Source organism: Patagioenas fasciata, chromosome 1 (genome assembly GCF_037038585.1).
Source record: "Patagioenas fasciata isolate bPatFas1 chromosome 1, bPatFas1.hap1, whole genome shotgun sequence".
NCBI lineage: Eukaryota > Metazoa > Chordata > Aves > Columbiformes > Columbidae > Patagioenas > Patagioenas fasciata.
Window position 1 is genome coordinate 80,597 of NC_092520.1, and position 12,283 is coordinate 92,879.

The 12,283-nt window shown below is 54.9% G+C and overlaps 2 long non-coding RNA genes across 2 annotated transcripts; both read right to left on the reverse strand.

The window, feature by feature from the left end:
* Positions 1–4,007: 4,007 nt before the first annotated feature.
* Positions 4,008–7,457, reverse strand: LOC139826955 (uncharacterized). Its single transcript, XR_011737123.1, has 3 exons — positions 7,324–7,457; positions 5,061–5,136; positions 4,008–4,150 (listed from the first exon to the last, which is right to left on the reverse strand). It is a non-coding gene; the product is annotated as an uncharacterized lncRNA (long non-coding RNA).
* Positions 7,458–7,567: 110 nt separating this feature from the next.
* LOC139826956 (uncharacterized) lies at positions 7,568–10,323 on the reverse strand. Its single transcript, XR_011737124.1, has 3 exons — positions 10,065–10,323; positions 8,314–8,507; positions 7,568–8,066 (listed from the first exon to the last, which is right to left on the reverse strand). It is a non-coding gene; the product is annotated as an uncharacterized lncRNA (long non-coding RNA).
* Between the last annotated feature and the right edge of the window lie 1,960 nt (positions 10,324–12,283).

Below are 12,283 nucleotides of genomic sequence, written 5' to 3' on the forward strand. Positions count from 1 at the left end.
ATGCCAAGGGCTTTCTAAAAGATTTGTGTTCCTCCTATCAACGGGAAGCAAGAGAGAGGGCAACAGGCAAAAACGATGGCAGAGCGAGAGACCGCGGGGAACACAGGGGCTTGGAGGAAGAAAGAGAGGAATGAGGAGCCCCGCGGAGAGACGGAGGACAGGAAAAAAGAAAATAAAAAGAGAGAAAAAAAACGGGGCAGGGGGCAGCACAAAGGCTCAGAACGTGAACGAGGACGGGAACAGCGCCGTATGGAATGAAGAAAGCCGGCAACGCCGAGCACGACAAAGGCACAGAGAGAGAGACGGCGAAGGGAGGGAGGAAGGAAAGAGACAGAGCAGCACATACAGACACAGAGAGGAAACTAATGGCAGGGAAAAGAACGGGCCAGAGAAAGCGTGGGGAAAAAGGAGACGGAGGGGCAGGGAGGCACCAGGACACACAAGCCGGGGACGAGGCCCCGAGGGCCAGGGACTCACAGCGGCTCTCGCTTTCGGTGGCTGCCAGGAGGCTTCTAACAGCTCAGACGCTCCCGTCTCCTTCTCTCCTCCCTTCCTCTCTGGTAACTCGGGGCGCTCGGCCGTCCTCAGCCTAGGAGAACACGGTGGGGTGTCAGGGCTCCACGAGACGAGGCTTCGGGGACACGGAGCCTCGCTGGCTCGCTCGCCAGGCAGCCGTCCCGCTCCAGGATACGCGCACGGACCCCGCCGCGCACGTTGGCCCCCGGCCCGCCGCACGCCGCGCAGAGGGAGCCTTCGCCACCCGGACAGAGGGGCTCGCTCTCTCGCCTGCCGCAGGAAGCGGACGTCGGGCCCACGGCCCCGCATTGCTTCAGGATCTTTCCAGATCTACAGATTTTGACATATTTACAATTACATAGGTTTAGACGGAGATATCTATTTGCACTTCTTAAAAAAATACGTACACGGGTATGAGTGAATACATAGAGATGATATTTAATATCCGTTTAGATTATGTAACGCACAGTCATTACAGGTAGCTCTACCTACTCACACTTTTCTCTATTTTAAATTGCTTTCTATATAATTTTTTCTCATTTTCGAGTCCTTCATTTTTTAATTTACATATAGACAAGATATTGGTATTTTTAAAACCAGCAACAGGAATTTTTTACATTCTAAAAATCCTTTATATAATAGAGTAGAAAAGGGGGTTGATATAAAAGCATTTGATATACACGTGAATGCCATCCTGCAATATATAAATACCAAGGACAGATTTCTCTGTTTGCAATTCCCACACTCGTGTTTACAGGTCGAACACGTGTTCTCCTCCCCCGGGAATTTTCAGGCACGTTTGGACTGTGACCCCCTCTTTTCAGGGGGACTCCCTTTTGACCCCCGCGTCCCCCACCCGCATCGCCGGCCCTGCTCACGCTGGGGCGCCACAAGCGACACCGTCACGCGACACGAGGGAAACGGCCCCCACAGGCAGCTCATTGTGTCATTTACTCTCATTGTGTCATTTACACGTGCACGTACCACAACCCCCAAAAAGCGGGGGGGGGCTCCCCTAGGAAAACAAAGCGGGGGCAGCGCCCCAAACAGCCGCAGCCCCCGGCCCACAGGCCGGCAGCCGCCCCCCGGCACGGGAATGCTCCTGGCCAACCTGAGAAGGGAGCTGCTGTGAGTGCCACCCAATAGCCATACCCCTCTTTTCTAGGCAGCTTGGAGAACCCTATTTGCCAGTGTTGTCCTGGGACATTTCCCTCGTCCAATTGTTCTTATTTATACCCTGTATACAGTATTAAGATGATGGTTTTCTAGACACATTTCACATTGCTGGGTCACTCCTTCGCAAACAGTTTATAAATTCACTCTTACCTTTTCACCTAATCTTAATAGAGCGCATCAGCTCCTTGCGCTGCGAGGTACCACTGCTCTCCCGTCACCAGCGACAGCTTCTTTGGACCCTAATTCTAATTCGGCTATAAATCTCCTATTAATTTCTTATCCTCTTTGTTGCGGTTTCCTGATGTTGGCTGGAGGAGACAGCCACCTGGGATCAGAGATGTGGCTTTTGTATCGGTCTCTGTCCTTTCGGTGGCTGGTTTCACACTGGCATCTGCTAACTTATTTCCAGTTTCCTGATCAGTGTTTCCCTTCTGAGGCCCTTTGCAACGCACGATGGTAACTTTTCCAGCAACAGCACAGCTTCCAACAACTGGAGTATCATGTTTCATCTGTTTAAAAAGCATGCAATTGAAGAAGTGAACGTATGCTTGCCTGTTTGAGTGAGCGTTCCTTAAACAGCTTCTCTACGTATGTCGCCGGATATCTTTGCTGCAGGTTTCGCTGCATCGTTCATCCGTTCGAGCAGAAGCTGACCGTTTCAACTGCAGTCATCATCATAGCCGTCACTTGGATTCTGGCCATCGCAATCACGCGTCCTTCTGCCGTCATGCTGCACGTACAAGAGGAGAAACATTTCAGGGTGATCCTCGGCTACGGCAACGAAACCCGCCCCGTATACTGGTGCCGAGAGGACTGGCCTGACCCAGGAATGAGAAAGATCTACACAACAGTTCTCTTTGCGAACATCTATCTGGCTCCCCTGTCGCTCACTGTTATCATGTACGCCAGGATAAGCATTGCTCTCTTCAACACTGCGATGCCCACGGTGGGAAAGCACAGCCAGGAGCGATGGCACAGCACGTCAAAGAAGAAACAAAGAGTAATCAAAATGCTCATTATTGTGGTTTTGCTTTTCACCCTCTCCTGGCTTCCCTTGTGGACTCTGATGATGCTTTCTGACTATGTCAACCTTTCAGATGTCCAGTTGCAGTTCTTTCACATTTATATCTATTCCTTTGCTCACCGGCTGGCCTTTTTCAATAGCAGCGTCAACCCCATCATCTACGGTTTCTTTAACGAAAACTCTCACCGGGGCTTTCAGGCCGCCTTTCAACTTCAGCTCTGCTCCCGGGAGGTGGCTCACAGGGACACCTGTTCTCAGCAAGGCCACAGCAATGTCATTTTGTCAGCTGGCAACCCCCAGACACCCCAGGATCAAGCTTCTCAAAACGCTAAGGGAAAAGGGAAGACAGTTAGGAAAGGAAATTGGGTGAATAACCAGCAAGATTTGACAATGGAGGCTCTAGAAGAGTCCTGCAATGACGGGATTAAGTGAAACATGCTATGCACCACCAAAACGATGTAAGCCTAGCAGAGTTGGTTTGTTGTGTTGTGAAACTCACGCTCTGTCAGCCCCCTGACAGTGTTTCTTTTCTGAAGGAGATACGCAGCTTGCCCAGTATCTGAATGTGTGATGTGAGCAGAAAGCCAAATTCATCCTCCTGTGTTAGCAGCTTGAAGAAGGTGCAACCGCCCTGCAGTCAGTGATGACCCACTCTGCTCCCGAACTGGGCTGGAGCAGAGACGTGGCTAAAACGGGCGAGCGTAGGGAGGAGACTCAGCCCAGCAGGTACCACACGGAACGTGAAACTCCGGGCAGCGCACCTTCGTTTCAAGGGAGGAACACACACACAGAGCACAAAGGACGTTACTCTACCTGAGACACACTGTCCTTAGCAGCTGCACAGCAACGTTGTCTCTGTGATTTGGAGTTCTGGTGGCAAATGATGGAGCTCTGTACGTCGCACCTTTCAAACGTGCACACAGAAAGACGCTTCACCCCACAGATGACACCAGAAACTAGGAAGCCTCCAAAAAGAATTTACAACCCCACATCCAAACCAGTTACACTCACCCCCACAACCAATCCTGCTCTACACACATCTCCTTCTCCTTCAGACACCCTTCAACAGCCAGATCCACAGTCATCTCCCAATGGGTCATTCACTGCACTAAACGCAGCAGGGCAGGGGAGGGGGGGGGGGAACTAAAGGAAATTTAAAAAAAACCCTCCCTGACTGTGTTTTTTTCAGTGGCATTTCTTGGCGTTATTTTTGTCGGGCGTTGGAGGTAAAGGTTTAGCTTCCATTACCTGCTGGGCAGTCGTCACTGCATGCCCAGGTTCACGTACCCCTTGCTTTATGCAAAGCTGCTTCCATCAGCGACCCAGGAGTCTTCAGCATCCTCCAGCGGCTGGTCCTTTCAATCCGCTCCGCCGGAGCGAACAGCTTCTGCTGTTTCCAAGCAATCGTGGGTCACCGACTGCAAAACGGATCCACTGAGGAAAGAAGTCGGATCGACAATGTTAGTGGTAGAAATATTTACATCTTTAAACGTTCTAAGGAGCCATCGAGGCAGGGATGTCGTTTTTACACAAACGGGGACGGACACTAACACACAGATACCTGGCTGCGAGCCCTGCGGGGCGCACAGCGCCTCTGCCCCCGGCCGTGCGCTGCAGTACCCGAGTTTCGCCACAGGGCGGCAGCACTGAGGCGCGCTGCGGCACGGCATTGGGGCGCCCGGGTGCAGCACCGCGCTTTGCCCACAGGACGGCAGCACTGAGACCGCCGCGGCAGCCCGGGCCGAGCGGTTGTGCCGCGTTTCGCGGGAATCCCGCAGAAAAAAACACAAAAAACAAACACAACAAAACAAAAACGCACACAGAGAGCCGCGGCACGAAAGCCACGCGTACAGGACACAGAACCCGCTGGGCCTCACCCCGAGCTCCCACTGAAGCGGCGCCCCACTCGCCACACCACCAAGCCTGCAACCGCACCTTAGCTCTGGTTTTATGCATCCCCCCCCACAGCGGAAAAAACCCTCCTATCTTGCATTGCTCTTTGGCATTACAATTGCACAGGTGTGAACTCATCAAAGTAAAGCAGCCATCTCACAGACACACACTCAGAACTCGACTAGGCTGGGGTTTTTCTTTGTGTTACACAAACGGACTCTCACTCCTCTAAGGAAACAAATTCATTCTTAAGCATAGCCTCTCCCTGGGGGAAAAAAATGCCCACTCCGAGCTCCCAAACACACTAGGGAGCTGTGGGGAAACCAGTGAAAGCCAAAACCAACAGCAGCAACGTCAAGTGGAATTTGGCTTAAGTTCTGATCATGCACTTAAAAGCCTCTCTCTGTCCTACCAATGGCTGGTCATTCTTTGGAAGGACAAACTTTCTTACCTGAACATCCTAAATTGAAGACTCCACGGAACAAAACGGAGATTGAGCCACAGGACAACGGTGCCATTGATTTACACTAATGGGGAAAAAAACACCCTAGAAGTCAAACCCAAATGTACTTATTACTTGCCATCACATTTCTTCCCTTACATTTCAACTGGCAGCAAGGTGTTCAAAAATTAACTATGCCCATGCCACTTATCACTAAAGATTAAGCTCTACATATAAATCATAAAGGCTATTTCCAGCGTGCCCATAAATTCATGTGAACAAAGACAAGGGCAACGCTCGACCCTAAGGAGGGAAAGAGGCGGCTGTTCCTCTATGGCAGATCAAACTTCCTTCTTTTACCTGCAAAACGTGGAACTGCCGCGGGACCCGTTCGCCAACGGGGTGTGCGTTCTTAACTAAAACTGGTCGCCAGCTTTTCCGCAGAGGCAGTGAATTTGCCTCTTTTTTTTTTTTTTGACCACGTAAAAAAAAAAAAAAAAAAAAAAAAACACACAAAAAACACACACCAAAAAAAAGACAAAGGAATGATCTCTTCCAGGCCGTTTCTCTAAACCGTCAAGTCATTAGAAAATTGCACATGTCTTCTCCAAGCAGAATGAGCCTGTGATTCCATACAAAAGGAGGGCAAGGAGCAGGTCAGCTTGTCAGAGAAAGATAGGGACAGGGAGCAAGACAAGGTGACACAGAGAGAGGGAGAGAGAGGCAAAAGGGACGGAGAGGCAGGGCAAGGGGAAGGAGAGGCCAAAATGAGCGCTCCGCAGCCTCCCCTCCCTCGCCTCGAACCCGTTTCCCCGTTAACTCCCGGTGCCCGCCCCGAGACACCACGGACGCGCTTGCCAGGGAGGCAGCTGTTCAAACGGGATTGAGTCGGTGCGCTCTGATTGGCTGCTTTTCACCCCAGCGCGCCGTCCTCCTATTGGATGCTCCTTCCCGCGCTCCGCGCCCAGGTGCCCGCCACAGGGTCAGACCTGACTGAGGACTGCGCAATTTGGGCATGCGCAGTACTGAGGCCTCAACGCCCGCCCCTCTGGCAATCTGATTGGCTGCCTGCGCACATCAATTGCCATTCTCCCCGCCTATCAGCGCTCCGCCCCTCCAGCCCTCCCGAGCGATCTGATTGGCCCGCTCTGCATCCTCACTCGCCTTCTCGCCACCCTGCCGGGACCCCCACGCCCTTTGCCCGCGCGGCTTCCAACAGCCGCCTTTAAAAGGAAACAACAAACCGCGCTCCTTTGCTTTACACTGAGGAAAGAAGCCGGATCGACAATGTTAGTGGTAGCAATATTTACATCTTTAAACGTTCTAAGGAGCCACCGAGGGAGGGATGTCGTTTTTACACAAATGGGGACGGACACTGACACACAGATACCTGGCTGCGAGCCCTGCGGGGCGAACAGCGCCTCTGCCCCCGGCCGTGCGCTGCAGTACCCGAGTTTCGCCACAGGGCGGCAGCACTGAGGCGCGCTGCGGCACGGCATTGGGGCGCCCGGGTGCAGCACCGCGCTTTGCGCACAGGCTTTCCTTCCTTGTCCAATTTATACAATGGCCTCTGCTCACAAGATTTCATCAAGGTTGCTCTATTCACATTATCACCAGGTGGTTCCTCAATCTCTTTCCTGCGAGCTAAAATACACCCTAACGGGCTCTTTTTCAGAATACCGCTACTACGCCGTCCTCCCATTATGCGTCACACGGAACGACACGGCTCATCTTGTAACAAATACGAGCAAATAACTATAACACCTACAGCAGTACTCCACAGATAATACTCAAACCTACCCACGACGCACCGCCCTCACAAGTTGTACTCCAAGTTTATCCCACCGTCTCCAAAACAAAACAATTCCGGTACCCAGCTCAAATCTCTCTAACGCTCAGCACCGCAATTAGGACACTCTGCAACACAGATGGCTCCACAACGCTCACACTCCTCGCAAGTTAAAGCCACAGCAGCTCCTGCTGTAGTTTTTGGTGTTCAAGTGCATAGTCAGAACCAAGGCACATCCAAGAATTAAACCGAACTACGGTACTCTTCACAGCTACATACAGAGCCAGCTTTGCACCACAACGGAGCACGGGAACAACCAACACCAAAAGCTGGCCGCACAAACAACTCCACAGCAACTACTGTATACCTCTAAGGTGCTCGCAACCCCGTCCACGCCATCCTGCCGAAATTCCGTACCACGACTTACGGACAGTTCGCGAGCACGTGACCGGTCCCAAATTTCAGAAAAGAAAGACTTCTCACCAGAGGTCCTCGTCCGTCCCCGCGGCGATCCGACCGAGACGAGGAGTCTCTCCAGAGACATCCCCGGGGTGCGCCAAGAGAGTCCTCGGCTCCACGGGCCCTGCGGCCGGACAGAGCGGGTCCTCCGGCTGGCTCACCGGCTGAAACGGGGAAAGAAACGGGACGGCAGAGTCAGCAGCACTGCTAAGCCACGTTCTTTATTTCATTTGACGATGTTAGTTATAATTGTTTAGTTTCTCGCTGACAATACATCTGTTAATTATTAGTCAAATATAAACTAAGCTCTCAGCTTCTAAACAACGTGTTACTTAATCTTCCATCTCCCTCTTGTCGTGCAGAAGGATCTAAAAGGTGAAAAATATCCCCTCATCGTGCAGGCGGTCAGAAAGCATTTACCTCATGTCAACTGGTTAATGACGGGTACACCTTCTATAACTTCATCGCACGTTGGCCCCCGGCCCGCCGCACGCCGCGCAGAGGGAGCCTTCGCCACCCGGAGAGAGGGGCTCACTCTCTCGCCCGCCGCAGGAAGTGGACGTTGGGCCGACGGCCCCGCATTGCTTCCTCTTTACCTCTCCCCAACCTCTCTGGCTCCAGCAGCAGCAGCCCCCGTCCACGGACGGGACGTGCTCCCCTGTCCCTTCTCCCGCCACGCTGCCAGACGAGCCTCGCCAGCCCGAGGCGGGCGCAGCCAACGGCATCCCCCGGGCTGGGAGCGAACGGCCACATCCTCAGCGCGGCCTCTGGGAGAGGGAGAGAAGAAGCAGCGGCCGTTAGCACCGTAGCTCATCCCTGCCCCAGCCTGCTCCTTCCGCAGGGGCCACCGGAGAGGTGCCGAGGGCCGGCTTGCCGCCTTCACGACGGGGCTTGGGAGCGGCCCAGGAACACGGGACGGGCTCGCAGGAGCTGCCGGAGCTGGGGGCGGCTGCACAGGGCGAGCGGGGCCATGGGAGGAGGCTCGGGGGGAGCTCTGGCGAGCTGGGGACGCACCCAGCATCCGCCCCCGGCCGGCTGTCGCCTCCTGCTCCTCTGCCGCACGCTGGGGACGGAGGATGGCGCCGCGTCTCCCACCCTGGCGCTGCTCCCCAGGTTCCATTCCCCGCCTGGGCTGGGGGGTCTGCTGAGCATCGGGCGTTCACAGCTCCCCCTCAGAAACACAGAAATTCCAAATTAGAGTTCAGCCTCTGAAAACAATAGAGCAGGAGAAAGCAGAGGAATTAGTCAGAAGAAGGGACAGGAGAGCAGCTGAGCTAATGGAGGATTCGAGGGAAACGGGCCACCCCAAAACACAAGGCATCCTCAAAAAACCAGAGCAACTGCAGCAACGCCAGACAACATTAAGACAAACTGACACCGTTTAGGACACGCTCAGCATAAAAGCAAACACATCCACCGGTGCAGGAAAGCATCTCGCCCCTTCCCCACAGCACCGCCACAGGACACAGCCCTGTGAGGCCACGGGATGGGCTCGTACTGAAACGGAGAAATAAGCTTGACAGCAGAGTCAATTACACCGTTAAGCAGGCAATGTTCCTTTCATCTGCACGGGGGAGCTCTGGGGGTCGTCCTCTGTAAGTGCTCCCACGACTGGATGCTCTTGCATTGCTTATAATCACACAGCTGCTACATATTAATTACAATTGTTTTAAATTTTAAACATACAATATATCTAGCCTAAGAAATAATGGATGAAGTTAGTTATAAATGTTTAGTTTCTCACTGACAACACATCTATTAGTTAAATATAAACTAAGCTCTCAGCTTCTAAACAATGTGTTATTAAATCTTCTGTCTCCCTCTTGTCATGCAGAAGGATCTAAAAGGTGAAAAACATCCCCTCATCGTGCAGGCGGTCAGAAAGCATTTACCCCACGTGAACCGGTTAATGAAGGGTACATCTTCTATAACTTCATCGCAGTATACATTAACTTGGTAGCTTCTCTTGAATTCCCCCCTTTTCAATATACTTGCAAACTCTTTGGCAGTATAAATCTACAAAATATTATCATCTCGCGTTGTGGTACAGCACAATTATTTGTTACCCACTAGCAGTACCAAACAGAACACTGTAGCGTAACGTAAGTAAAAACGACTAGCATCAAAATCAGAGTCCTAAGATCAATGCTGACAGAACTGCGAAGCCGCAGCTCCTGCCGGTTCTGGCGTTGGTTTCTGGCACTTCTGACCGCTTCGGGTCAAACGGCGCCTCTTCCCCCGGCCGTGCGCTGCAGTACCCGAGTTTCGCCACAGGGCGGCAGCACTGAGACCGCCGCGGCAGCCCAGGGCGAGCGGTCGTGCCGCGTTTCGCGGGAACCCCGCAAAATAAACCCCAGAAAACAAACGCAACAAAAAAAAAAAAGCACACAGAGAGCCGCGGAACGAAAGCCGCACGTACAGGACACAGAACCCGCCGGGCCTCGCCCCGAACTTCCGCCGAAGCGGCGCCCGAACAGCCACGCCACCGAGCCTGCAACCGCGCCTTAGCTCTTGTTTGAAACGTCTCCCCCCGACTAACGGGGGCTGCGCCGCTCCCGGAGGGACTGCTGTACCGGAGGGACACACGGCTCCAGACCGTAAGCCTTCGGCGCACCTGCCCTCGGGGTCACACACCTCCCACCGGCTTCGCCAGCTCGGCCGTAAGGGCAGGGGGGAAACTGAACCGAACGCCTCCTCACCGCGCCGGCCCATCCCACTCCCCCCCGTTCCAACGGCACGGTCACCCTCGCCGCGGACGCACTCACCTGCCGCCTCTTTCGCCGCTCCGTTCCCCTCGCACTCTCCCACCGTCCCGCCGGGCTCCGCGGGCACCGACACCCGCCGCGCCCCGGAGACCTCCGCGGCGGGAGGCCCCCGGCTGTCGCCTCCTTCCCCTCTGCCTTTCTGCCGCCTCCGGGGACCTCACGAAGGGCTGCCCTGAGCCGCCTGCCTCCAGGTCCCCGGGCGCCGGTTGCAGCAACCGCTCCGCAGCCGCCCCGACCCCCGTTCCCGTTAATTCCCGGTACCCACCCCGAGACACCACGGACCCGCTCGCCAGGACCCGCGCTGATTGGCTGCTTTCCACCCCACCACGCTGTCCTCCTATTGGATGCTCCGTCCGGTGCCCAGGAGCCAGCAACGCCCACCCCTCCGGCAAAATGATAGCCTGCCTAGGCACGTCAATCACCATTTTCTCCGCCTATCAGCGCTCGCAGTTTGGGCATGCACAGTAGGGAGGCAGCAGCACCCGCCCCCTTCCGCAACTCGATTGGCTACCGAGGACCAGTCAATCACCATTCTCTCGGCCCATCAGTACTCGCAGTTTGCTCATGCGCAGTACGGAGCCTCCGACACCCGCCCCTCCGGCAATCTGAGTGGCGGACAGAATGGTAATTGACGTGCCTTGGCAGCCTATCAACGCTCCGCGCCCCCAGCCCTCCCGCGCCATCTGATTGGCCCGCTCTGCACCCTCACCCGTCTGCTCTCCGCCCTGCCGGGACCCCCACGCCCTTTGCCCGCGCGGCTTCCAGCAGGCGCGTTTGAAAGGAAACAACAGACTGCGCTCCTTTGCTTTACGCTGACAAGCGGGGCGGGTGGTCACCTATCCTTAAATTCATTGTGAACAGAGAGAGCCCTAAGGAGCTCCGGCCGGCAGGTTTCTCTCCCCTGTGCCCGGGACCGAGGAGACGCCGCCGCCTCCTGCCGCCGCCTCGCCCGTCCCCCTCGCAGCGGGGCCTCCCCGGGAGAGCCGGGGGCCTCGTTTTTTCCCGGCGGCTCGTCCGACCGCTGCCCCCCCCTTTCTGACGGGCACGACGCCGCTCGCAGCGGCAGCGTCCCCCTCTTACCCCCGGCACGGGCACCGGGCGCCGCTCCCCAGCTGCAGTTCCGGGCTGTGGCCACCAGACGGCAGCACCGAGCGCGGTCACGCAGCGCCCCCGGGCCCCGCAGCGCGGGCGCTTTTTCTTGACCCGTGGGCAGCCTGAGCTCCCCGAACGCGCTTTCCCAGAGCCGCGCACATGGCAGACACACTGATAAAAGATCATAGCCCGACATTGCTAAAATGTGTTTTTTTCCTAAAGATGCCTTCTATCCTAATAAAATACATTGCCTCTCCCTGTGCCCCGTGTCTTGTCTGCAGCAATAACTTGGCTCGCCCGCAGCTGTGGCAGCTCTGCTGCTGTTACAGGGTCAGTTCCAGCCCTTACCCTCGGCTGAGCAGCAGCCGGGCAGGCGCTGCTGCTCTGGGCGCTGCGCATCCTTCAGGAATGGTTCTCAAACGATCCTGTGCAACGATGTCCAGAGCCAGGACCCCCGCGGCGGGGGACAGGAGCACACGGCCGGGCCCGTCCCGGCTCGGGGCTGTTTCCGCAGTCGCTGTGAGTTGGTCCGTGAGCTGGAACCAACCTCCCCATGCCCCGGCCCGGCCCTTTGTCCCCGGCTTTCCCAGGGCAGCGCAGCGGGCTGGGTCACACCAACTGTTCTCTGCTGGCACCACCCAGCCGGGTCACCTGTGTCTGCGGTTGTGGGGACACCCCACGGGCTCCCTGGAAACGGACATCACAGCACTGAGAGGGGGCGTTCAGGAGCCCATGCGCTTTTGGGTTGGTTTGTTTGGGGTTTTTTTCCTTTTGTTGTTTTGATCGTTAGCTTCTTCTTGTCGGTTGGTTTGTTTTTAAGCTGTTATTCTATATAGCTCATCCATGGTGCTTTTAGAGTATGGGTAAATCTACCCTGCTTCCTCACAGGAGACAACCATCTCGCTTTACAACAGGTGATTGAATCTGCTATAGAAAAGTTCAACCACCTCCTGTACAGCAAAGAATAAAAGAAAGTATGGATTTTTGTTGCATCTAATCCACAATGCAAGTACCAATTAACAATACATTAGCAGTGGGTTCCTTCAAATATTCACAGTGAAGGTAGTTCCTGGCACGATTGTATTAGCGTTCTTACTATTTTATGGGAGAAACACAGGGCACAGCTG